The 12464-nt window shown below is 34.9% G+C and overlaps 1 protein-coding gene across 2 annotated transcripts in view; it reads left to right on the forward strand.

The window, feature by feature from the left end:
• Positions 1 to 592: 592 nt before the first annotated feature.
• LOC107039205 (serotriflin) overlaps positions 593 to 12464 on the forward strand; it is a 90371-nt gene continuing 78499 nt past the window's right edge. For both annotated transcript variants that reach the window (XM_015258712.1, XM_015258713.1), the window contains exon 1: positions 593 to 1638. The gene's annotated coding sequence lies outside the window, so the exon portion shown is untranslated. The remainder of the gene's footprint in view (positions 1639 to 12464) is intronic.

Below are 12464 nucleotides of genomic sequence, written 5' to 3' on the forward strand. Positions count from 1 at the left end.
TTTAATCGGTGTCAATGAATAGATCTTATTAGAGTCTATATTCATGAAAAAATCATGAAATTCGATTAATCCCTTGATTGAGAATTTCAGAAAAATAATTATAAAAAATGGAGAAAAAAGACCACATACATACATACAGACACATACCATCTAAAAATCGCATATTCGGACTTTTTAGCCCGTATTTAATTATTCTAACATAAAAAATAGAAAACTTGAATTTGAGCGATTACAAAACTTCAATTCGGAAGCAAAACTGTAGAAATTCTTTGATTTTCCCCAGGATAAAAAAGTTATTGAAACTCATACAAAAATTTCCAATAACGGCTTTCATTCGATTAGCCCACGTGATTCCTCCGCGTGCACCCGTCCAATTTCCAAAAAATTCAAGAGGTCACATAATCAACAAGAACCCTCCTCAACCCACATACACCTCATTCGCACAGGTACCATACAGTTCTTACAGTGGCCCAGGAATAGTACAGAGAGAGGTGAGGAGCTTGCGCCCGTTGGTTGTGTCGCTGGTTTGGATAGTAGCGCATTGGGAGCCCGAGCCAGTACGTGGCAGTACGCTACGTGCCGGCAGGCTGAGTGCCACGAGCTCTCTGACTTTACTCCCTTCCCCCCAGACAGCCACCAGAGAGTCTCGCCCCTCTCCACACTTCGTTTGGTGGCGGCCGACGCAGTGTGTGCCCTTGTCCATCACCACAATCACTTGCTGGTGCTACATAACATCCTCTCGAGTCCTTCGTCATTCCAGTTCAGACGTGATCAAGGATCTGGGCACATCCTAAATCAATTGATCCATGAAGTTAATTAATTGAAAACAAAACTAAAAAATCTGAAGAATTAAATTAAACGATGTGTAGGGAATTTTGTGGATTGTGAAGTATTGCAACGATTCTAATCAATAAAATAAATAATAATCCCGAGAATTAGTGATGATAACAATTATAATTGACATTTAATGCTGATAAATAAAATTATTCTAGTGATAATAATTTAAAGTGAGTGGAGGAAAATTGGGTTGGAAATCAAAACTGATGGGTAAAGTTAATTGTGGGGAATTTTTTGAACCGTGAGATCGCAATAATTATGATTTATTAATATTAATTAATAAGTGGATGTTTAAAATAATTAGAATTTAATGAGAATTGTTGAATTTAAGTGGAAATAATTTGGGAATTTGTGAATGACATTTTTTTTATGCAAAAATTTAAAATTGATTCGTTATTTTCTGTCCGAGATTTCTGATACTCGAGTATGTTTATGCAACGCTCGGAGAAGCCGATGAGGCTTAATTTTGTGGAAGTTATTGGAGGAGAAACGACCGTCCCCAACGGCGATTGACGAACCATTCCTCTGGATCGTCGAGCGAGATTGATGAGATCAGAGTGATATTGATCATTAAGTTGGTGTGATTTCACGGAATCAACCGGCTTGAGGGGCCAGTGGGGTCGCAGAGTTGGCATTTTTTTGGGATTTTATCGGGCGAGAGATTTTGTGATTTGATTCGAAATTTGGAGGCTTTGATGTTGTGAACTTCAGTGAACTGTGGATTATTGATGCGAAGTTTCATGGGAGTGTGAGCTGTCTATGGTTGATGCTACCGGGGAAAAGGAGATTCTGAATTTTTTGGTGAGCACTTGTGCGGATTTTGTTTCGAATTTTCGGGGAGAGTTTCTCGGTCAGTGAGGAATAAATAGGGGAAATTACGTGACAACTCGCGTAATCGCGCGGCTTAATGCTCATTTGCGGATTTTTTAGGGATATTTGGAACCACTGAAGGAAATGATGCATTTTTTTTTTAATTTGACCCAAAATTCTAACAAAAATGTTGGAAGTTTTTTTCACACATAGAGTGGTAAAATCACAACACAACAATCACAACAATCACAACAACGTATTTTAAGGTATCGTATAGGAATTTTTTCTTACATAAGATAAATCTGCGCATACAGGAGTATTGTAAAATTCCCTCACGGGAAAAGCAGCTTTATTATTTAGTGTTTTAAATTTACTACATTCACCTGCCATAATTTTAAAATACATGATACCGGGATTAACAGAATTTTACGGGTATTTTATGGTAAAAATACTGCAGTGAATTTATTTTTTATATTAATTTTCAGTTATGAATACTGAAAAAAACCAGTGTTGGATTATAATTTTGATGGCATTTGATTGCAAGACTATATAATTATTTTTATGTTTCATTCCATTTTATTCGACTTCTAGAACATTTACGTGAATTTTGAATCACATGAATTCTAAGTTCTGTCAATCCATTTACCCTGGACTAACACTTAGATTCACTCCACTGTTAAAAAAATTTAACCTGAAATTCTAACAAAAATGTTGGAAGTTTTATTTACACGTTTTCCATTACTTGACTAGTGACTTGCAATAATGTTCGACAAATAGTCGATTGCGCTCAGTACATGATGAGCACCTCAAGTTGACAGGTGTGGTGTCACTCTCTAATTAATTCCTCCGCTCGAACTGTATTCACCAATGAAGTAATTTAATTAACCTAATGGGTCTACGGCAAATGTTTATACCAGGCGTACACCATTTTTGTTGAATAATTGAAGTATCAGTAATGAGAGTGGGACCATTAGCTACGGAAATAAATTTCAGGCGTAAAAGCCCGAGAGAACCCTTTCTACTGCAGTAGATACTGAGATAATCGCGAAAGTATTTCCTCCCGGAATTTCTCTACAATTGAGTAATTAAAAATCCCGAACGAATGAAATGATTGTTTCATCACGATTCAAACAAGTGGACAGGTGTATTTTTTTTTAAACGAGTGTATTTATTGTTGCGAATAAATTAGCGATTTGTTTCTAAATGGGTTCTCTTTTTTAAATTCTTATTTTACTATACTTTTCTTCTATTTTTTCATGTTATAATACTATCATCAATTGAAATGTCATCAAAATTTTGCGCACTATTTTGTTCTGTCAAATCATTCTACATTCAAACCCTCTGAAGACTCGAATTCGTTTACAGTCCGGGTTTAATCGAGGTTCAATCAAGGTTTAATCGGTGCATAACCGGGATTTAATTAAGGTTAATTCAGGATTCAGCCAGAGTTTAACCCAGGTTCTGTCAGACGTCCATATATCCATACAAAGATTCAGAGATATTCCCGTTTTGATGTTTTTTTGCTATTTCCTCCTTGTACGTATGATAACTTGATGAAAAATGGTAATAGCAATTTGAAATTAAGTATGATCATAGCTCTTATGATATCTAAGATTCATATTTTGGATGGGCGCAATCGGCCAAGTGGTTCTGGAGATATTCAATTTTTTGTATAAATCCATTTGACCGAAAGGTCGAATATCTTCTTCTAAACACCCTGTCGAATATGGATGCCTGTCACAAGGACAGGGTATGACGTAATGGGTCGAAATTATTGAAAAAATTTAACGTAAGTATGCTTTTTGAATCATCAGGCACTATTTTTCTCTTTGTAGAGTATAGCTTGCTTAAAATCATAAAATTTGATAGAAATTGTCGATTTTCAATCCAAATAATGAAGTTCCTACGAATCCATTCGGAAGCCTACTACCAATGCAATTGGCAGAAATGAAAAATAAAAAAGGCAAATAATAGATGAAGTAACGGTCACATTTCTTCTGTCGAATCGGCTCGAACCTCTGCTTGTTTGATTACACTTTTCACTCCAGTATATACGACCTTCTTTCACTATTGTCTCCCTGATAGTGAAACCATAAAATAGAATTCCCCCCCCCCAAGCAAAAATTTTTATATGATTCAAATAAATTTTTTTTCTTAATGTCAGAAAACTGTTCATATGGTATAAATAAATAATTTATTTGGATCAAATAAAGATTTATAAATATTTAAAAAACATTTAATTAATATAAACACAACTTTAAATAAATTATTTTTCTGGGTGCATAACTAAAAAACTTTCAACACTAAATTCCGTCTTTGGTTCCCGCACTTATTCCCTAAAAAAAAAAACTTCCGGAAAAAATTTCCCGGAATTATTTTTTTCCGGAAAAAATTACTTGGGAAATTTTTTTTCCCGGAAAAAATTACTTGGGAATTTTTTGTTTCGGAAAAAATTACTTGGGAAATTTTTTTTCCCGGAATTTAATTTTTTTTTACTTCCTTGGAAAAAATGTCAGAACAAAAAAATAGTATCCATTTTTTACATAAAAAATGTACAGAAAATAATTTTGACAGAAGTTCAGGGAAATTTCAGACTTAATGGGCATATTTTGGCTTTAGATTCTAGCTGGAAATGTAGTGAATGGTACGATAGTAAAATTGACGTTGGAAGGGATAGCGACAATCGACTGGAGATTAATTTCCCCCACTTATGACACTGTTTCGTGTGGTGCTTATATTGTGCCGTGGCTAATACCCAAATATATAGGTATCCTTGGGAATTTTGTGAGCTCAAAATTATTTCCATTAACACAAGTTATTTTTTCTCAAAAAAATTAATACCGCCAAATTATTTCCAAAAAAAAAGTTGCCAAACAATTTTTTCCGGAAAAAAATTTTTCTCAAATAGTTTTTTCCGGAAAAAATTTTTTCACAAGTAATTTTGAAAAAAAAGTATTTTTCCGAGAGATTTTTTCCAAAAGATTTTTTCCAAAGGAAAAAAGTGCGGACGCCCCGTCTTTCCCATGATATTTCTAATCATCGTAAAAATTTCGTTCATCTCGTCTCTCCATTCCCCATCAATGAACTGAGGAGTCAAATAAATCTTACGATGACCCCATACTACCGACAAATTAATTAACGCCTAGTTTGAAAGATAATAACCCACTCCGCAACAATTTAAAAAATACCCCAACATAACATCAGAAACTTCCACAAAAACTAATTAAACGAAACAAAGTATAATAACGAAGTGGTAAACTTGAACATTGTTAAGTTTCCATGAATATTCTGTTGATGACTCGCCTCTAGAGGCTATTTGCTAGTAATATCACTTGGTTACACGTACTCCACGTACTTCGCGTGACTCCAACAGCCGTACTATTCTGGTATAGGGCGCAAAATTGTTATTGCCACTCGCTGAAAAATAAATAGACACGAAGTTCTTTCTCTCCTTTCCCCTCTTGCCCCTGAAACTTTGATAATTCCGACCCAAGAGGTATCAGGACACCTCGAGGTCTCCTCACCAGGTCCAAGAACACGTGAAAATTGTTTCTAAAAATCTTGCGGTTGTCTGAAGAATGAATGAGCGCGTAACTCTCTCATTCAAGTCCGGAGCGAGGGGAATCACCGTCGTAACTCATCTCGTTGGCATTTAAAGGTGAGAAAAGGTGGAGATAAAAAATCCATGAATGGTGGGCACGCGTCAAATAGCCAGACTGGAGGATGGTGAAGCCCATTACTCAAGCCTCAACTGTTTTGCTGGTTACTTGACACCTAATCAAGCGATAGGCTTCCAACAATTCATGTAAAGTCGATTTTTTTAAATGTCAGGATGAATAATGGGACGATGAAAATAAGTTTATTGGATATTTCGGAATTCAAAGGCATTTAATTGACACTATTCAGAAATTTCTTAATTTCTATATGCATTTATGGTAACAATGGGGAGAAGAGATATGAAAGTGGGTAGATAAATAACTGTTAAACAGTTCAATACTACATTCAATTGAATTTTTAATAGATTGAAAATTAATATGAAATCATCTCCTAGGTACGAATTTTTTATCAATTCATGAAAGTAGATAATTCCTCGACTGGAGATAATATCAGGTTAAAAAAATTGAACTTTTCCATTTTTGTGGTGAATACTTGATGCCAAGGACTGTGTTTAAAATTGAGACTGGTTCGCGGTATGGGCCAGTCAGGAATAATCGGATGAGGTCGGGCTTTGAGTTCGAGAGACCATTGGGGTCGACCGGCCCTCGCGGGAGTATGGATTCATCAGGCATAGAGTTCACATTGGTTTTTCGAAGATACATATCGCTATCACTTCATCACGTATAGGGTATACATCTCGGTATTCACGGGCATCACTATAAAATTGTATCATTCATCAACCGTTATTATCACAGTTATTTCATCTTAAATTATCGGGCCAAATAATGAGTTATCAGTGGAAAATAATCAGTGTCATTTGTATAACCTTTGTGGTGTAAATAGTGTAAATATCGTTAATTGGTGACATTTAGACCTATATGGACTCTAATTCCCTCTCATCTCCTCCCCCTGCTGCTTTCCTCTCAATTTCCTGTATCACTCTAGTGCCTACTTTCTTTCTGTTTTTTCCTATTTTTCTTCTTATTAGTTGCTTATATAAACCCGAAAAAAATACAACTCGCCACAAGCAACTGTACAGCTCAGAAGCATACCGGGATATCCTGCGATCACTGAGCTTGAGCATTAGCGAGTAATACCAGAAAAAGAATGGGTGACCGAAAGGGAACACGGCAGAACTACAAGCAGGGATATCTCGACAACCAATGGACCGATCCGTTTTTTTCTTGTTTTCCCATTTTTGTTTCACGGAGTTAATAATATTTATATTTTTGCCATTCTTCCACCGATTAATTAATGCAAAATTTAATCAATTAATCGATGTTGAATGAATTCTTGTTTCCTCATTTAGTGAATGTCTTGAATTTTTGGATTCAATGGAATTCCCACTCTTCAAGAGGACTGGAAATAGGATATTTTTATTCGAAAATTCTGTTACACCAGCGAGAAATAATTTATCAGAAATTTTCATCTAATTATCCTACTTGAAAAACTCGTGCGGTTTGCGTAGTAATTATCATTATCAACGTTTTTGTTTCTTACCCAAGATTCCAGGAGGCTATCTATGTAGTTATGTCGTTATAAGGACGTTTAGGTTACCATTAAACTCGAGAAAATGAGGCTGAGTGCATGCAAACATGTTGGGGGGGTCATAGTTGGGTCAGTGTAGACTCTCTCCCTCCAGCTGATTGCCACTGTTATTCAAACCAATTCACCCTCATGCCCCATCCTATTCCAAAACTCAAAACTCCGAGCTGTTGGCACAGTTTATTGACTCTACCAGACAATCATCCCAGTGTTCAGAGTTTGAAATTGCTTTGGATTTCATGCCAATTGGTTTTTTCTATTTTTTCTATTGTCTTTTACTTTTTTTAAAGTCAGTTTTCTCCATGAAAATAGAGTTTTATCGGAACAAATTTCACAATTCATATTTGAGTTTCAACTTAAATGACTTTTTCGAAGGATTTATGTAATTTTTTTTGTGAATATGAGAATTTATATTTGATTCTATCGAACGCCAAAATGGAATTTGTTTTCATTCCTCATCAATTTGGTTAAATTTGAAGACTTGAAGGAAAATTGTGATGAACATTCTCGGTTATAAAGTGATGAGTTCAATGATGAGAGGAATTGTCGCTTCTGATGGAAGTAATCATTAAAATAATTGAATAATTATTGAATAGTATATGATTTTAGTTGAATTTCTCGGATCTGGTTTTATTAGGACAAACTCGACAATTTGAATGTGAGATTCAACTTCAATGATTTGTTTAAATGATTGATATGACTGTTCTGAACAATATAACGAACTATCTCGATTTTTATCAATCCCCTATTCCTCTATAAAAAAATTGATGAAACGTTTTCTTGCCATGGAAGAAGAATTCTAATCTTAGCTTAGATCATTTTATTTTATCTTATTCAATTTTTCAAAAATATATATTTATATAATTTTTCCAATTAAAATTTTTCACATAAAAATCAGTATATAAAGTATCTTCCATTGGAAATATGAAAAGAATTTTATTTTCTGTAATTTTTCAACAATATTATTCAATTTCGAGCCTTGAAGAAAAATTTTCGTGTATTATTTCAACATTGAGTGAAACTATTATTTTTAAATTCACAACTAATCTCAGTGATTCAATAATTGACACTGAAAAATTGATTTTGTATGGAGTTAAATTGATTTTGTATGGAGTTATAAAAGTTCAGGGCATGATTTAAATGATAAATTGTGACTTTTTGATCTTTTTATTTCAGTCAATTAGAAATTTTTCATTGTGAAAAGTTGAACAAAGCCGGATGATTGTCATCTAACATGATTCGGTTCATTATTCATTCGAGGAAACCGAAACACTGAGGGTAACGAAGAGAATTAAGTCTCTCAGCGCCAGGAGCTCATTCGCTCGCGAAATGCCACCTCAGTTTTGGTCGGTTAAATTGTTGCTTCGTGATCGGGTTCATGACGAAGCTAGTAAACCCCTCCTCCAGCCTCCATTTCCCACGTTCAGGTATAAATCCAAGACACTCGCTGAATACGACACATTTCGTATAATCCCGTGTAATTTCCGGTTTGCCTCGCGAATCTGTAAATAAATAAAATTTGGTTTTTATGTAATTAACACTCACGAGTGAACTTGTAGTAATTTTGACAGTTCTAGAAATCGTTTGAGAGATTCCATCAATTATTTTAATTAATAAGGAAAGTTACAGACAATGAAACCAATAAAGTTTTCACTTTCTGATATAATTGTGGTGTCACTCGCTGATGTAATCAATTGTGATGCCAGTGAAATCAATGTAATCATTGTAATCACATAATTACCATATTTGTAATCAAGTTTTGATAATAAAGTGGTAATCATTTGTAATGACTGTAATCCTTTGTAATCAGTGTAATCTTTCGTAGTTGTTCCTAGTGAGACTAGTGAGACCAACTAGTTGTTGAAATTCACCAAATAATTTTCTCCGTGCAGTAGCCATTGAGCCAAAGAGCTTTGAGCAGGGCTCATTGGGCCGTTTAGAGGAGCATTGCGGCATGATTTCCAACGAATAAATATTCAAAGGCATCGAATTCAATTTTGATTTTTATCCTCTCCAAGTGCAGTTACACAGATTGCAATAAATTTCTAAAATTACATTTGTCCAGGGTGCTCGATCGACTAATCTTGGTTATCGATCGTTATGTTGTGGACATTGGATGCAGTCACACTTCATAAGGATCTGAAGACAAAATGTAAGCAAACGATTGATTTTAATCAGTTTCTATGAGTTGATGGATAATTTTTGAATCGATACAGAAAGAATCGACACATTTCGCTCCACAATTACTTTTCCTACAGTAAAATCTGACACGATTTTCTAGGTAATTTTTATCCAACTGTTCTCTCCGCGTAGAAATTTCTCTACTCATTGCCTTTCACTGGGGTGAAAACCCTGCCTCATCTCAATGTTATTTCATTATAGCTGAAATTTATTCATATACAATTCTTTATGAATCGTTATCTTGTGCAGACATCGTTGAAGAAAGAATATTTCAAGGAATTTTCATTAAAAATATAATGAAACATCTCAACGCAAGAATTAATGAAGTACTTCCGCTCGATTCAACACCATAAAATCCTTATGGAAAATCTTTCATCAAAATTTTTTATCAAAAGAGTAAATTGAGCGTAAATACTTCAACATAAAACGATGAAAAAGTCGTGAAGCGAGAGATTGCTTGAAGGAAGATACAAAAAGAATATATACGAAAACCAATTTTTCCCAGCTAAAAATAAGTGTTTCATTTCCATGAAAGTAAGCGGGGGAGGAGGTGAGACGTGAAAGGGCTTCGTTAGCCCTTCAGCTTCCTCTCGGTTGCTGCACTATACCATTTAGGTTTTTAAATAAAAGCGAACAGTTAAAACTCCCGTGCCCAGGGGGTTAAAGTGCGAGTTCGTGTTTCTGGGTTTACACCGGAGTCGTCTCATTTTCGGTGGTCGTAAATCCCTCGTATGTCGCTTCAAATGCCCTCTGTGTCAATATTTACATAAGTTGTTCATTCCCATAAAAAAAAAGAAAAAAATTGAAAGTGAAAAAAAAATCAAGAATAAGGAAAAAATGAATGGATTCCCTGGTAAATCATATAATTCAATTCAGTGGATTATTTTTTATTGGTAATTTAATTAATTAATGAATCCATTGTTAGAAAATTGAAAAAAATTATTTGCACCGAAAAATAAGGCACGATGAAATGAATGAATGAATTTCGAAATTAATTCGATGATTGGATAAATTCATTGATTAGCGATCAACAAATATGAGGTGTTAAATGGAAAATTCAATTTTCACTCGGATAAATCCTTCAATAGTAGATATTTTTGCAAATAAATTGGCACTGTGCTTCCGAATAATCATTTTGCACATCATTTCCTTCTATGTTTACTTTATGTTTATTTATTCTTCTTCTATGTTTATTTATTCTTTATTGCTTATTCCATGTTATTGAATTGAATGAGATATATTTTTAAACAATTGTGTTAAATTTTCAACTTTCCTGAATGTTATCACTATCATTATTCTTATTATCCCTTTCTTTCATACAACCGATTGTTTTTTTGCAATCCGATCACTTCCCTCACCTCTTTGTTGATTCGCGGGCAGCCATGCGCGCCCCAACTATGTGGCATTCACTCCAGGAACTATATTTCTTATTCAGGTTTCGGTGTTTATATTGTCTTTCAACGGTTTTCTAATTATTGAAATTGGCTTTTTTATGGACGCTACATTCTACAGGGTTGTCGTCTACATAAGTCTACATAAGTCTGTTAGGCCGATGTTGTCGATTATTATTAATATACTAAGGGGCTACGCCCCCGCTTGCTTCGCTCGCCAATCCGCGTATGACCCACATATGACCCAAATATGATCCCCATGTGACCCCCATAATCCTTATTCTGATCCTTACGACGCTTAATCTGACCTCGTGACCCTCATTCTGACGCTTATTATACCCCGCGTAACCCTTAATTTGTGACCCCCATAACCCTTATTTGGACCCTTAATCTGACCCTTATTTGAACCCTTCATCTGACCCTTGTGACCCTCAGTCTTGTGACCCTTAATCAGATCCAAATCAACCTCAATCTGACCCTTGTTGCCCTTGTTTGACCCTTATTCTTACCCTTGTGACTCTTGTAACCCTTCACCTGACCTTTATTTGGACCCTTAATACCCTTGTTACTCTTGTTTTGCCCTTATCCTTACCCTTGTAACCCTTTTGACCCTTAATCTGACCCTTATTTTACCCTTATTCAACCTTATTTACCGTTATTCATTCATATTTTACCTTCGTGACCGTTATTTAGACCTTTGTGACCCTTAATTTCAGAGTCTTAATTTCGAGTACTAAATTTCTATCACGAGAAGTCGATTTGGATTTTTATAGTATAAAGAGATGATGGAAAATTCAAAATTTTCAAAAATCATCATAAAAATAAAATCCACAGATATAGCTATCGTAAATATGGTTTAACTTTGACAATATGGCATTGAAACTAATATTTTAAGCTGTAATTGAATTCATTTGAAACTTTATATAAAAAAATACCAGAATTTAGAAAATTTTTATATAAATCGATTATGGCTATCGGCTTCATCTTCGGCCTTCGTCAAACGGGCATCGAAACAAAATCAATTGAACCATCATACAATGAATATATAAACATTTCTTGGTGTCGTGGAGTAACCGATTTTTTGACAAATTTAAAAATAAAAAAAATTATTAAAGAATTAAATTTTTTGATTAATGTCGATGAATAGGGCTCAACAATACCTACATTTGGGAAAAAGAAATGATTTAATTCCATCAATTGATTAGTGAATAACTGAAAAAACCTTCGTCACACACATACATACATACACACATACGTCCGGACACGGTCTAAAAATTGTATTGTCGCACTTTTTGGATCATAATGGGTCGATATCACTCACAAAATCCGAAACTTAAATTTGAACGATTATAAAACTTCCATTCAGAAGCAAAAAACAGAGAATTTGAGCCGCGAAACTTCTACAGAAATTATCTCAATAGAATAAGTTGCACAAAAAAATTGAATTATATTGACTTTCTCCATAGAATATTTTATATTAACCATTTCAATAGAATCGGCCAAAACTAATAGAAAGTTCAATAGAAAGCCAATCGAATTGTCTGACGAATTCGCTAAGTTTTTCTATTAAATTTTTTCGTGCGTGCAAACTCATCAAATAAATTAAACCCAATCTCTCGTCCTCTATAACTCTTTTCTCCCCAACCAAAAAAAAAAAAATTAGAAAAAATATATCAAATCGTTTGATGAAATCCTCGATATTTTTCTCCCTGCCCTCTTTCTATCATACCTCTCCCTCACTCAGAAACAATCGAACCTCCATTAATCACCTCAATTGCGGTTTAATATCCGTACGACGAGAGGGATATATAACGAAATTTCGTGGGCGAGTGTGCGTTGAATATCTCCATTGGATGCCTTTCGATAGGGGATACAAATTCATCGATAAACAACAAGAACCATCGGCTTGTCGACTGGGGGCTGTTTCATTTCCATCCGATAAGACTCGTACGTAGAGCCGGTTGATGGGGACACGCTCGGTCAGTTACAAAGCGTAACGCCAACGAGTTTGCGGCGGGGGGGGGGGGGGGGGGGGGGGGGGGG

The sequence above is a fragment of the Diachasma alloeum genome, unplaced genomic scaffold, assembly GCF_001412515.2.
Source record: "Diachasma alloeum isolate Michigan unplaced genomic scaffold, Dall2.0 Dall_scaffold_00294, whole genome shotgun sequence".
NCBI lineage: Eukaryota > Metazoa > Arthropoda > Insecta > Hymenoptera > Braconidae > Diachasma > Diachasma alloeum.